The 15,267-nt window shown below is 41.9% G+C and overlaps 1 pseudogene; it reads left to right on the forward strand.

Moving 5' to 3' along the window:
* The first annotated feature begins 176 nt into the window (after positions 1–176).
* LOC105998674 lies at positions 177–2,225 on the forward strand (annotated as a pseudogene).
* The last annotated feature ends 13,042 nt before the right edge of the window (positions 2,226–15,267 follow it).

The raw sequence follows: 15,267 nt of genomic DNA on the forward strand, positions 1-15,267 counted from the left end.
CAGACTTACAATCTGCCCTGGCCCACAAGCAGCAAGAGGCCGATGAAAGAGCACTGGAGCAGGAGGGTCTTACCAGCTGCCTGCAGGCTGCACAGCAGCGAGTAACAGAACTCGAAACAACATTGTCTGCAGTCAACACCACACAGAATGAAACTGAGAACAACAACATAGAGCTCATGAAAGCCCTGACTCGAGTGAAGCTGCAGCTCCAGGAAAAGGCCAGAAGTATTGAAGACCTGGAGGACGAGAACACCGAGCTGCAGGAGAGGCTGGAAGTGCTCCTGACACAGAAGGCCGACATGAAAATGGAAATCCAGAAGTACCAAGAGGCACTAGTGGAGCGGGCAGAGTTGGAAAGCCAACTCAACAACATGAAGGAGTTGGTGGCAAGATTAAAGGAGGAGAGAGACACGTTTGCGGAGGACCTGAGGCTGGAGAGCTGCACAGGGAAGGAGAAAGTCCAGCAGCTGCTAGAGGAGGTGAGCCAGCTGAGAGAGGAGAAAGAGCAAGGGGTGAGGCAGGTGTTAGAGCTGGAGAGCAAGCTGGTAGAGCTGAGAGAGCAGCTGTCAGAGCTGCAGTCCCCAGAGCCACCTGCAGGGCCAGCTCAGGCTGAGCAGCAGCTGCAGGCCCACACCCTGCAGTTGCAGAAAGAACTCAAGACCCTGGAGGAGCAACTTCACCTCCAGGTGGAGGAGAACCAGAGCCTCAGTCTCCAGAACCTGGAGCAGCAGCAGCAGCTGTGGATACTGGAAAAGAAGGCTGAAGAATGGGCACAACATGCCAAGGACCGGCGCAAGATCCTGGAGACGATGGAGAAGGAACAGGAGACCTTGAAACGCACGCTGGTGCACAACCGCCAGCTGAAAGGGGAGCTGGCCCAGCTGCAGGATGCCTTGCAGAGGCTGAGCGCTGAGAAGGGGGAGCTCGCCAGCATCCTGCACACACAGCAGCAGGAGAAGACAACCCTGCAGGCGAAGCTGGATGAGCTGGAGGAGGAATTCAAAGAAGGAAAAGACGTGGCTGAGTTCAAGCGCCAAGCAGCTGAGGGTGTGCAGGAGCTGCATGACAAGTACCTGGCCCAGGTGCAGGAGCTGAGCGCCTCCTGCAAACAGCACAGGGCCACCAGCCAGCAGCTGATATCAGAGAAGGAGGCCCTGCAGCAGCACCTGCTGAAGCAGAGCCATCTGATGGACCAGCTGAAGCAGGAGCAGGTGCAGAGCAAGTTGCTGGCCCAGGTGGAAAGGGAGAAGTTACAGGACACTCGGAAGTGTCTGGAAGCAGCAAGACAGGAGAATGCGCAGCTGCGGGCCCAGCTGAGCGCCCTGGCTTTCCCCAGGGAAGATGAAGGCCTGAGCCAAGAAGAAGACAAGGGTGAGGAGGCGACTCCCCATGATGTGACTGTCCCAGAGGACGTAGACAACCCGCAGAGCATGTGGGATTTTTACATGGACGCACTGTCCATCGCAGAAGGCAGGAAGGCGAGGATGAGCCGGCAGCTGCAGGAGCAGCAGGCCCGCTGCGGGTGCCTGAGTCAGCTGGCAGCCCAGTGCCAGAGAAAGCTGCAGAGCCAGGCCACCTTCCCCCAGCGCTGCATCCACAGGCTGTTTGGCCAGAGGAAGCAGGACACACAGGCACCCAAGAAGCAGCTGCACATCTGCTTCCCTGAAGACCTGGCCGGCAAGGGGCACCCCCAGAGTCACGTGGACGACCTCCACCATCGCTGCAGCCAGCTGACCCAACACCTGACCACCATGGAAGAGACCATCGTGCTGTACAAGGAACAGCTAGAAGTCCTGGAGAAGCTGTGTCAGGAGAAAGAGCAGTGTGTGAGCCAGCTGTCCCAGGAGAAGAGGAGGAAGAGGAAGGAGCTGAAGGAGCTGTTGCTGCGCCTTACAGGGGAGAGCACAGAGTGCCAGCACATGATGCTGGCAGCCGCCCAGGCCCCTGCTGCCGAGGCCCCCTCAGACCTCTCAGTGCCCCTGAAGACGGAGGTCAGGGAGGAGCAGCAAGGCTGTGAAGATGTGCATCTTCAAGAAAACTTGAAGCCTGTCCCTGAAGAAGCTGGGACCCCTGGGCCCCTGGAGAACCCCACTGCAGAGCCTCCTGTGCCGCTGCTGCCTGCCATCCAGCCCCAGCAAGAGCCCACAGACGGGGGCGAAGAGTCCTGCCTCCCTTTCTTCTATAAGCCACAAGCAGATGATGTATTTGACATCATCACCATCTAAAGACATGGCCTTCTATTGTCTAAAATGTATTTTTAGCATGACGATGGGTAGCACTGTCTAAGGCCTTACTTTAATGAGTAGCATTTGGGGAGGGGTATCCATATCCCAGACAGTGCATAGGCTGCTGGGAGTGGCATCTAAGAGTCTACTGGTTGTCACCGAGGGGGCCCAGATATGGGTCACCATTAAGAGAAAAATAAAATGAAGTTGGGAGTGATGGTAGGGTTTATAGTTCATGTTTTATTAGTGACATTTTATGAAGTGCTTCTTTATTCATATGCTCACTGCATTATTTTCTGATATCTTAAAGAAGTACTTTTCATAATTGATTTATGGAAAAGGTTTGTTATTCTTGAATTATTTCATTTTTTTAACATTATATGTTGATGCAGTCATGCATTTTTTTTTCAAAATGAACTCTGTCCCAGCAACAGTGAATGTTCTTTTTTGTATCGTAACATGCTACAATGAGAATATTGTGGTGAAAACATAGTAATGACTGTGAAAAAGAAGAAAAATATAATGTTGAAAGTTTGCAAAAAAAACCAAACCACCATGAGTAGAACAAATGAAGATGTGCTGCAATTGAAAATCAGCAAAGACAGTGCAGAAATGGTATACAAAAAATAAAAATACATAATTATAGAATATCTACAATGTCAATTGCCTTAGTAATATTTCAGTGATGTGCTGACATGATGATGGATATTATTCATTGAATAAAATTATTAAAATTCATTTTCTTGGTTCTTTTTAAAATTTGCTGATTGTAGCTATTACAAACTTAAAAATTACTCTGGGTACCCGAGAGGTCTAAGACAGCCTCAGCAGCAGGGGCCTGGCTATAATCCTAGCAAGCCAGGAGGCTGTGGTCTTATCATTGTTCAAAGCCCACTTTAGCTGCAAAGTCCTTGAGATTCTTCCTAAAGTACCAAAAAGCCAGAAGTAGAGTTAGGATACAAGTGATAGCTAGCCTTGAGCAAAAATGCTTAGGGACATAGCCCAGGCCCTGAGTTCAAGCCCCAGGAAAGGTACAAAAAAAGAAAAGGAGGGAAGGAAGGAAGGAGGGAAGGAGGAAGGAAGGAAGGAAGGAAGGAAGGAAGGAAGGAAGGAAGGAAGGAAGGGAGGGAAGGAAGGAAGGAAGGGAGGGAAGGAAAGGGGGAGGGAGGGAGGGAGGGAAGGAAGGAAAGAAAAAAAGTTAAGAAAGAAAAGAAGGAAAAGGGGGGCTGGGAAGGTGGCTTAGTGGTAGAGCGCTTGTCTTGCAAGCCTGAGGCCCTGGGTTCGACGACTCAGCACCACATAAGCAAAAAGAAAAAAGCCAGAAGTGGTGCTGTGACTCAAGTGGTAGAGTGCTAGCCTTGAGCTGAAGATCTGAGGGACAGCACCCAGGCCCAGAGTTTAGGCACCACAACTGGACCCAAAAAAAAATAAAAGAAGGAAGAAGAGAAAAGGAGGGAGGAAAGAAATATAAAAAAAGAAAAAATTATGTATGGGGCCAGGCACTGGTGGCTCACACCTGTAATCATAGTTACTCAAGAGGCTGAAATCTGAGGATCACAGTTCAAAGCCAGCCCAGTCAGGAAAGTTCGTGAGACATTTATCTCCAATAAACCACTAGAAAACCAGAAGTGGCACTGGCTCAAATGGTAGAGCACTAGCCTTGAGCTGAAGAGCTCAGGGACAGTGCCCAGGCCCCATGTTCAAGCCCCACAACTGACATAAATAAATAAATAAATTTAAATAACGTATGGTGCGGGTCAGGTCACCCGTGGCTCATGCCTTTGGCTACTCAAGAGTCGGAGATCTGAGGATCACAGTTTGAAACTAACTCCAGCAGAAAAGTCAGTGAGATTCTTATCTCCAATAAACTACTCAGAAAAAGTTGAAGTGGCACTGTGGCTCGTGGTAGAGCGATAGCCTTGAGCACAAAGAGACCCCAGGACCTGCAAACTTAAAATAAAAACACAAAACATATGGAACTTCTTGTTTGCAGTTCACCACTGGCCTAGATTGTGAGAACATGACACAAAACGAGTGCTACCGATAGGAAAAAAGTACAAGCTTCCTCTGATGTGATTGTCACCCCAATCCTCATACTGCAGAAGAGATGTGATCAGAATTGCCTTCACACATTGTGCTTGTCTACTTCAGCACTTGCCAGAATTATTCTCCTGTGAATAAGCCAGTCTCTCTTCCCTCCTGTAGGTAGAGTCCGTTCTTTCCTTGAATCTGTACTGGAATTGTAGCCCATGGTAATCAGAATGAAGTGGTGGAAATATTGCTCTTTTACTTTTCCCCAAACTCTTTTTATTAGCATACATTAGCCACACAAGGAAGGGGGTATTTCATTGTGAGGTTTCCATTTGTGTTCCTATAATGGAACACGCATGTACTCCCTTCCTACTACAATTTGCAAAGGTTACATTCTTCTATCTTCATTCATGCTGACCATCTACCTCAACCTTTAAGACCAAACCCCTCTCAGGAGTACCTCTACACAGAATCTGTTTTCTCAACTCCACCCCTACTCTTAACAACTTTCAGGGTAGTTCTTTATAAAATTTTCACATGCACTTGCAATGTATTTCAAAAATTTGCACCCTCTATTATTTTCTCTTTGTCCTCAGTAGGCCCTTAGTTAGTCTCAGTTATCTAAATATGCAATTATGTATACAGGTGTGTGTATATGTACATATATATATTTGTCCATGATTATGAATGTATTTTAGGTCTAGTTTCCACTTTTGAACAAAAAACAATATTGTTTGTTTTTTGTTTGTTTGTGTATGTGTGTGTGTTTGTGTGTCCCAGTGTTGGGCTTGAATCAGAGTCTGGGAGCTGTTTCTTAGCTTTTTCTATTCAAGGTTTATCCACTCTACCATCTGAGTCATACCTCTACTTTCAGTTGTTTTGGTGATTAATTTAAGAGAGGATTCTCTCAGATTTGTCCTCCTGCACTGGCTTCAAACCTGAATCTTCACATATCAGCCTCTGGAATATCTAGGATTACAGGCATGAGCCCCAGGCACCTAGCCATAGCTTATTTGAAGAGCCTGGCTATTCACAATAGGCTGTTCTCCAATTTTATCCATTTTCTTTAAAACGACATGATTTCATGTTTCTCTAAACTTTGCGTAATTTTCATACCTTTGTATATTTTGAAAATATGTTAGTGTATATATACAATATTAGTATATAGGTGTGCATGTATATATATATACATATTCTTTACCCATTCATCTTTTGATGGGTCCTGCATTGCTTCAAGTTTCCCTTACTAGAAAGAAACAGCCTAAGCCCAAATAGCCAGAAAGAGCTAAAGTAAAAGACAACAACCACAATATTTCAAATGTTCTGATCAAAATAAATGTCTATTCTAATGACAGAAAGGCAAATCTAATTGGGTTCTATTGGGCAGAAGGTACTGAGGCAGGTTAGCTCTAATAGGGCCAATGCTGCTGTGGACACTTCTCCTAGTACTGAGACATTCTGGAATCCTCCATCTTCCCCGTACCTCCCATAGCCATTGTCCACTGAGGGTAATTATTGGCCAGTTTGCAGTTAGAGCTTCTCCTTAAGGTAGAATAACTCCAGGCCAGTTCTGTTCAAACTGACCCAACTGTGCAGTAGATCCCCTCATACCCTCCACCTGACCTTTGCACAATAAACTCCTTCTCAGGGCTTCATGCGCATGCATTGCATCTTATACATGTATCTGCAACCATGGGATGGCAACCTTACAAAAGCCAAGATTTCTTCCAAAACCCTGCCAAGTCATGACCCCTCATTTCCCTAATACCTGTCTTCCCCCACTCTCTGTAAACCCTAGAAAACTGAAATTCTTAACTATGTGTTTGTTCTTGAGCCACCTCACCAGGCTGCTTGTGTGTGTGTGTGTGTGTGTGTGTGTGTGTGTGTGTGTGTGTGTTCAGTTCTTTGGTGCAGATACCAAGTATCTGGGCTTTTTACCTCTGTGACCACCTACCAGTACCATACTTGGTTAGCCAGCCTGGAGGTCCACCATATGTGGGTACTTGGGGTTTTTGGGGGGGTTTTGCAGGTCTGTTCTTTAACTCTTCCTGTAACCCAGATGTCTGCTAAGAAATGCCTTTTCATGAACAGTTTGGTTTTCCTCCAGTATTTCCTGAGCCATGCTCTCTGAGGCCTTCCTATGTTGGTTATAATAACATCCTTGGTGGTCTTTCATTAAAGATTATTTTTCATTTCTTGAATCTTATTGCAACAAGGGAGGGAATTAAAAATAGAAATTAGAGCTAGGCATCTGTGGCTCATGTGTGTAATCCTAGCTAATCAGAGGATTGAGATCTGAGGACTGCAGTCCAAAGCCATTGGGCAGGAAAATGTATGAGGCTCTTAATTCCAATTAACTCCCCCCAAACTGGAATCGGAGCTATGGCTGAAGTGATGAGTGCTAGTGTTAAGCAAAAAAAAAAGGAACACTACCCAGGCTCTGAGTTCCAGAACCAGCACAAAATAAAGAAATTGGAGGCTAGAATGTAGCTGAGTGGTGGAGCACTTTTTTTAATCTTGTTTAGGTCCTTTATGTGACCCCAGCACTGCAAATAATAAAAAAAAGTAGAATAAAAAGAGTGCTTCTTTTGCTAATAATTAACAAGCTACCAAAGGGGAAACACCATTTTTTTCTAATACTAGATTTGAACTCAGGACTTTGTACTTGCTTAGATTTCTTAGTCTGTTAGTGTTCTACGTGAGTCACACCTCCAGTTCAATTTTTTGCTGGTTACTTTGGTGATAGAGTCTTGAAGGGTTTTCTACTCTACGTCTAGCTTTTATCTACAGTCTTCTGGATATCAACCTCCTAAGTAGCTTGGGTTACAGGTATGCATTTCCATCACCTGGCTGACAGACAATATTTTATTTACTTTATATCACACTATCTAATACTGTAATTTATTCATGAAGTATTACTCAGTAAGTGGCTTGTTGAATTGGACAACCATGAAATAATAACTTTGCAAGCACTTTGAGTTCTACCTTAATATTCTCATTAAATATTTTTTCTGGAAGGCACTTGTAATGTTTAACATGGACAGAGAAGCCCTTATTTATTTGCATCTGCTTCATTTTTAATGTAACTACATATTTTTCACATAATTACAAATAGCGTTTCATTGGCCCAGAGTCCTTACCATAAATGTACAGTGGTAAGCTGAAGATGAAATGCAGTGGTAAACTGAAGATGAAAAATGAAGAGAAGTAAGTGGTAACTCTTACAGGATAAAGGACAATAAATGCACACACACACACACACACACACACACACTCCGCACTCCGAACTGATTGCTGACTTATCCTTCACAATCAGTGTGATATCACTCAAAGAAGTAGGTCTCTTATTACCTCTTAGCTTTATTTCCATTGATGGTCTCTATTACCTATGAAAAAGGTGAATAAATACGTAATTTCCCTCACAGTGGTAGTGAGAATGAACTGCGATGACATGTATAAAAGCTAGACAGACACTATTTGCAGCAGCACCACCTTCATTAATACTGTGATGCTGAGACAAGAGAACATTCTATTTACCTCCATCTATGGTTTTCTTCATTTGTGCCAATACTGGGGGTTGAACTCAGGCCCTGGCACTCTTGCTTAGCTTTTTTGCTCAATACTTGAGCTCTATCACTTGAGACCTACCTCCACTTCTGGCTTTTTGTTGGTTAATGGAAGATAAGCTCTGTTGAATTTTCCTAAGCTAGTTTTGAAACTCTAACATCAGATCTCAGCCTTCTGAGTAGCTAGATTATAGACACAAACCACAAGGCACCAGCTGGCTCTAGTTCTATAGTACTATTTTTTTTCTTCTAAATCCAGAGAGCACAAAAATCACCCCATTCACAAGCCAGGCACTGGTGGCTCAAACCTGTAATCCTAGCTGCTCAGGAGGCTGAGATCTGAGGATAGTGATTCAAAGGCAGCCCAGGCAGGAAATTCCATGAGAATAAACTACAAAAAAAAAAGTAGAGCTGTGGTTCATGAGATAGAGTGTTTGCCTTGAGCAAAAGAAACTCAGGAATAGCACCCAGGCCCTGAGTTCAAGCATCGGGACCAAGACACACACACACACACACACACACACACACACACACACACACACACACACACTTTCTACCTGTGATTTGCCCATGCTATAGACAGACATACCAAAAAACTTACTCAGGGCAAGGTATCTAGTTGTTGGCCCATGAGCCAGAGAAATGGACTGGCAAAATTGTAAAGATCATGTTAGTAATTAATAATGATCTTCTTAGACTATGCAAATTTCCCTATTTGATATGATAGTTTGAGAAAATAACAGAAGCAAAAATAGCAACTGGCAATAAGATGAAGATGTAGCATCTTCCGAAGTTCAGTCAAGCCACTGGGAAGGGTTAGAGATAAATCCTTGATATCTAGCAAAATGAAAAGAAGCCTGACAGCTTAGGAACCTTTCCCAATAGGATGCCTGAAAAACATAGCTAACAATGAGAATGTAACACTGAGGTTATATCATCACCTAACAAACATAATGTAATGAGAAAAATACTAGACTTCAATGAAAAGTTATGTGTTCAGATACAAAGTATGGTACATATCATTGGAAGATTTGTTGACGTGATCCTGAGCAAGTTAGGAATCATCTCTTAATTCTATGTATTCTCACTTACATAATAAATTGTTCTCATTTACATAAACTCACAGTATCATAATACTATAATTATAATTACCAATACTATTATAATATATACTATATTATTGACTACAATAATCAATATTATTATAACATAAATGTATAGTATATTATAATAATGCTTATAAAATTTTCCAATATAGAATCGATTTTAATAATATTATTATATAAATTGATTTAAATGAGAATAATATCCCCTACTCTATGAAGTCACTGTAAAGATTTAGTTAGCTAAAACTTAATGAGAAGGCATAATCTTAAATTTCTTTATATTTTCTTCTCTTTCATATTTCCTGAATTTTGGTTAGAACAAGTCCTGATTCAAAGGGCCAATGTGTGTATTTCCTTTCTTGAAGCTAAGGGCATTTCTAGTGAGCATTTGCTCTTTCCAGCTCTATAATACAAATTCTATATTCTTATTAAAATGCAGGGCCTTGTGGCTTGTGGTATGTATATATTATACTATATATATATATATATTTCCAGCTCCAGATCTCAAACTCTTACACCGCCACATGAAAGATTCCTTCTAGGAGCTCATTGCATCAGCATCCTTACCACCCCCTCAGTATCACCTAGGAAGGTGGGAGCTTACATAATGTAAAGTGGTTGCCTAGCAACCAAGTTAGCAAATGTATTCAACCCACCTCTTCTAGTTTCAACCTCCCAAAAACCTAGTGGAATATTTTCAGCTTGCAACAGTCTTTAACCAGAGAGAAGCTAAAATTCCAGGCTGCTGATTTGGATTTTTTTTTATTTACCTCTATTTTTATATTTACTAGGCTTGTGTGGAAATAAAAACTAAAGTGCTTACAAATGAAACGGCGATTAGAATGTAAGCATACCATACACCAAGGGAGAAATACTGCTGCAGCCACACAGTGTTATCTAGGTTATCACTGACAAATGCCTTCCTGCAGAACATGAGAAATAGATAGCCACCTACTCCTTCTTGGCTGGTAGAAGGAAACAGACTTTATAGTCTACTGGCTCAGCTAGATTGTAAATTACAGGTAAGCCACAGCCATTCTGCTAGCCACTGAAGGAAAGATGACTTCACTCAGCAAGTACACTCTTTTGCCAAAAGAAAGGCAAAAGGACTTCAGAAATCATGTATTCTAAGACATTCATTTTACAGAGCAGAAATTCCGGTGCTATTTATAATTACATGAGCAGAAAAAGAGCTCCTCTAGGCAATCAGGACAGAGGCCTCTTCCCATGGACCATGGTCCTGAGCAGTCCCTTGTGCAGACCCTTGGACATCTCATCACCATGGATGGCCCTGAGAAGATCCATGTGCAGGCTCCTGGACATCTCATCACCATGGCCTGGGGCATATGTGGGCTTGTGGGCATCTTGTTATGGCACATCTTGTTATGGGTCCCAAAGGAGGTTTCTTTTTCTTCAATAAATCTTTGATTCTTTCGCTTCTCTCTCCATGTCCATGAGACCCTAGAGACAAAGGACCTGATTCAAATGTTGCCCTTTTTAGTAAAGATAGTGTCAGGGGCTTTCCTACTCCAAGTAGAGATTCCTCCAGGGCAGGGCTAGGTATGGCATTGCATTTAAGAGCTTGGAGCAGTAAATAGCCTTTGTTCAAAGGTTCCATTTCTGATGATAAACTGTCAGTCTGTAGTGAATGCAATTCCCTCCGTGATTACATGGTCATTCTGAAGAGCATCTATCTGATCTACCTACGTGATTTGACTTGTAAAAGAATTAAGTACATGTTAGCAATTATTATTATTATTGTGGTCTTGTTCTTTCTTAGCTTGTTTGCCTGGCTGGTGCTCTTCTACTTAAGCCATGCCTGTAATCCAGCTTTTTACGGATTGCTTTGGACTCAGATTCATAGACTATCTTCCAGGACTGCTCCTCAACCACAGTCCTCCTGATCTCAACCTTGTGAGTAGCTAGGAGGTATAATCATAAGTCACTGGCACCAAGCAAGTTATTATTCCATGTATTATAATTACTATTATTATTATTATTCAACAGTCTAGAAAATTCAAACCTATCAGTTCCAAAAGCTAATTTACCCACATTTTAAAACAATAGAAAAGCCTAAATTCAGTGGAACTATAATTTTAAATAATTTTTCTAAATTTAATTAGTTCACCAAACATTTTGCTAATGTAAAATTCTTTTCTTCCTCTCATTTGAAAATGAATCCTAAATTTTCAACAAATTAAACCAGTCCAAAAGAGCAACCACATGTAATCTTAGCTACTCAGGAGGCTGAGATCTGAGGATCGCAGTTCAAAGCTAGCCCAGGCAGGAATGTCCATGAGACTCTTATCTCTAATTAACCACCAGAAAACCAGAAGTGGCACTGTGGCTCAAGTGGTAGAGCACTTGCCTTGAGCTCAGAGACAGTGCCTAGGCCCAGAGTTCAAGCCCCATGGCTGTCAAAAAGAAAAAGAAAAAAAGAAAGAAGAGTTTTTATTTCTACCTAAAACTCCTACTTGAACCTTTTTTTTTCACTTGTGCCCTTACTGGATCTTGAAATCAGGACCTTGCACTCCTACTTAGCCTTTTCATTTCCTGAGCTTTGTCCCTCCTAGGCTAGTGTTCTACCACTTGAGCCACACTTCACCACTTCCACTTGCAGCTTTTTACTGGTAATTGCAGATAAAAGTCTGTCAGATTTGTCTGCCAAGGCTGGCTTTGAACTGAGAATCTCAGATCTCAGCCTCCAGAATATTAGTATTATACATATGAGTGACCATTGCCTAGGTAACTAATTTCTTTTAATTAGTTAAATTTTGTTATTGTTGTTTTTGGTGGGTCCTGGGGTTTGAACTCAGGGCCTGGCACTGTTCCTGAGCTTTTTCGCTCAAGGCTAGTGCGTTACCACTTTAAGCCACAGAACCACTTCCAGTTTTCTGGTGGTTAATTGGAGAGAAGAGTCTCAAGGACTTTCCTGCTGGAGCTGGCAGTGAACTGTGATCTCAGATCTCAGCCTCCGGAATCGCTAGGATTAATCACAGATCTCAGCCTCCTGAGTCACTAGGATTATAGGCGTGAACCACTAGCACCTAGCAATAGTCTTTTTTTTTAAATAAAGTTGTTTTGATTATTGCTCCTATGTCAAGTCAAAGTCTCTGCTGTATTTTTCCTTGCTAGAGACAAAGGCTCATCCTTCCTCCTATCTCAAACTATCAATAAATATGAAGGGACACTATTATGAATCTCAGGTTGTCACTTCCTGCCCTCTCTGATACTAGCTATATTTTCTCAAGTGATTCCAAGAGTCACTTTACCAATTTTGCAACAACAGAAACCATGAAATCAAAACAACATTGAGATTCTGAATGGCTATATAACAACAGATGCTGGAGGGGATGTGGCCAAAAGGGAACCCTACTGCACTGTTTGGGGGAGTGTAAACTTGTTCAACCACTTTGGAAAGTAGTATGGAGGTTCCTCAAAAGACTCCACATAAAGCTCCCCTATGACCCAGCAATCCCACTTTTGGGCATTTACCCAAACAATCACAAACAAGGCCATACTAAGGATACCAGCACAACTATGTTTATTGCAGTATTATTTACCATAGCTAAAATAAGGAACCAACCCAGATGCTTTTCAGTACATAAATGGATCAAGAAAATGTCACATACACACACACACACACACACACACAAAATGGAATTCTAGGCCTCCATCAGAAAGAATGACACCACCCCATTCATTAGGAAATGGAAAGACTTGGAAAAAATCTTATTAAGTAAAGTAAGCCAGACCCAGAGAAACATAGGTCCCATGGTTTCCCTTATTTGCAATATCTAGTATATCTCTAGCATAATCTTACCAGATAAGCAGACAACGTCAAAAGCTATGTACATATGACCATAGAAGATGATGCTAAGTGAAATGAATCCCAAGATAAGGACACAAGAGGTTTTCTCTTTGTTGCTGTTATTTTCAATGTACTAGTGATTTTTTAGTTTCTTTTGCATGTTCTTCCCCCATGGTATAACCCCTGTTTTCACTATATTTGATTCTGGTGCCCTGCATCTTGTATACACACACACACACACACACACACACACACACACACACACACATATGTATATATATTCATTTCTAATTTGGGGAGAGGAAGCAAAATAACAAAATGCTGAAACAAAGATACAGGTTGACATACTGTAACAATGAGATGTACAAGACACAATATTGAAAAGGAGCTTTACAATTTGTGGGTGGAGGGAGGAGTTGGAGAGGTGGAAAGGGAAGGGATGGTAGGGGAAAAACAAAGGAGAGAGTAACAGTGCTCCATAGGAAATGTACTCAGAATATATATATATATATATAATATGTATATTATTGTAAAGATACTGTACTGAGGAATTACAGTTACTCATGTAACACACACACATATATCTCACACACACATATATGTATATATGTATGTATGTATGCATGCATGCATGTATGTATGTATGTATATACCATGAGAAGTGGCTGGGTCCAAACTTCTGAGAGTGGCTCTGTGCAGACCACCAGACATGGATAGGCCAAGCCATTGGATCTGATCTACAGCCTCCAGGGCTTACTTGTTCCTGGATATTTCTTGACATTCTCAAGCTAACCTCATTATACTTATATAATTTGCTATTCTAAAATTATTCCTTTCATTTTCTTTCTTCTCTCCATCTCCAGTATTGGAGATTGAACTCAAGGCCTGAGTGCTAACACAGTTTTCTCTACTCAAGGCTGATGCTCTACCACTGGAGCCATACTTCCACTTCTGGTTTTTTGCTGGTTAACTGTAGATATGAGTCTCATGGACTTTTTTTGCTTCAGCTGTTTCAAGACATGATGGGAGGGCAGGGATGGGAAGGGGAAACAAAGGAGGAGGCAACAATGCTTGATAAGAAATGTACTCATTACCTTGCTCATGTAATTGTAGCCCCTCTGTACGGTATTTTCACAATAAAAAAACTTAACCAAAAAAAAGACATGATCATTAGATCACAGCCTTCTGAATTGCTAGGATTATAGGCATGAGCCGTCAGCACTCAGCTCTTCCTTCTTTCCTTCCTCCTTTGCTCCCTTCCTTCCTCCCTTTTTCCCTTCCTCCCTTCCTCCCTTTCTCCTTTTCTCCCTTTCCCTCTTCCTCCCTTCCTTCTTCCCTGCCCCTTGCTCCCTGCCTCCTTCCTTCCCCGCCTTCCTTCCTTCCTTCCTTCCTTCCTTCCTTCCTTCCTTCCTTCCTTCCTTCCTTCCTTCCTTCCTTCCTTTTCTCCCTTCTTTATTTTCTCTTTTTTTCCTTTTTTAAATGGTCCTTGTGCTTAAACTGCTGTTCCTAAGCTCTTTGCTCAAGGATAGTATTCTACCACTCGAGTCACAGATCCACTTACAGCTTTACTTTTTATTTTTGGTAATTAATTGGTGGTATTAATCTCATGGACTTTCCTGTCTGAACCATGATTCTCAGATTCAGAGTCTTGAGTAGCTAGGATAACAGGTATGAGCTACCAATGCCTGGCTTCTGACTTCTTTCATTTTCCTAATGGAACACTAGACCCCAAAAGATCTGGTATTTTTGTGGGGTTATTTACTTGTTTTTTTTTTCTTCCTAATTCATACTTTCTTCTCTCATCTATGTGAAAATGTTTACTTCACTTTTATTTTATTCTACCATGTTTTGTTTAATCCTTTTGTCTAAGTGTATCTAGTATGAGGTGAGTAAATTCTCAAAAGAACCTAATCAGATATTGCCATCACCCTTCCTCCCCAGTCACTATTACTTTAGTATTACTTCTGCAGGTACATCATGCTCCATTGTGTTTGCTTCTTTGTGCTATCTGAGGAAGTGTCTATAACTTGCTATGATGTTCAAATTCATATATATATATATATATATATATATATGAATAGTTCTTTAAAGGAGAACTGAATCTCATGGTAAAAAAAATACCTTCCTTTTTTGTGATGAATTTAGTAAAGAAAGTGGGTTATTAGCTGGAAACTGGTGGCTCACAACTGTAATACTAGCTACTCAGGAGGCTAAAATCTGAGGATTATTGTTTGAAGCCATCCCAGAAAGGAAAGCCTGTGAGAATCTTATCTCCTATTAACTAGAAAAAAAAGCCAGATTGGAACTGTGGCTCAAGAGGGAGAGTACTAGCTTTGAGTGGAAAACTTGAGGCTCTGGGTTCAAGCCCCAGTTCTGGTATTGGAGAAAAAGAAAGAAGGAGAGAAAGAAAGAAGAAAGAAGAGAGAAAGAAAGAGAAAGAAGGAAAGAGAGAGAAAGAAAGAAAGAAAGAAAGAAAGAAAGAAAGAAAGAAAGAAAGAAAGAAAGAAAGAAAGAAAGAAAGAAAGAAA

This window comes from Dipodomys ordii, unplaced genomic scaffold, assembly GCF_000151885.1.
Source record: "Dipodomys ordii isolate 6190 unplaced genomic scaffold, Dord_2.0 Scaffold170, whole genome shotgun sequence".
Lineage (NCBI taxonomy): Eukaryota > Metazoa > Chordata > Mammalia > Rodentia > Heteromyidae > Dipodomys > Dipodomys ordii.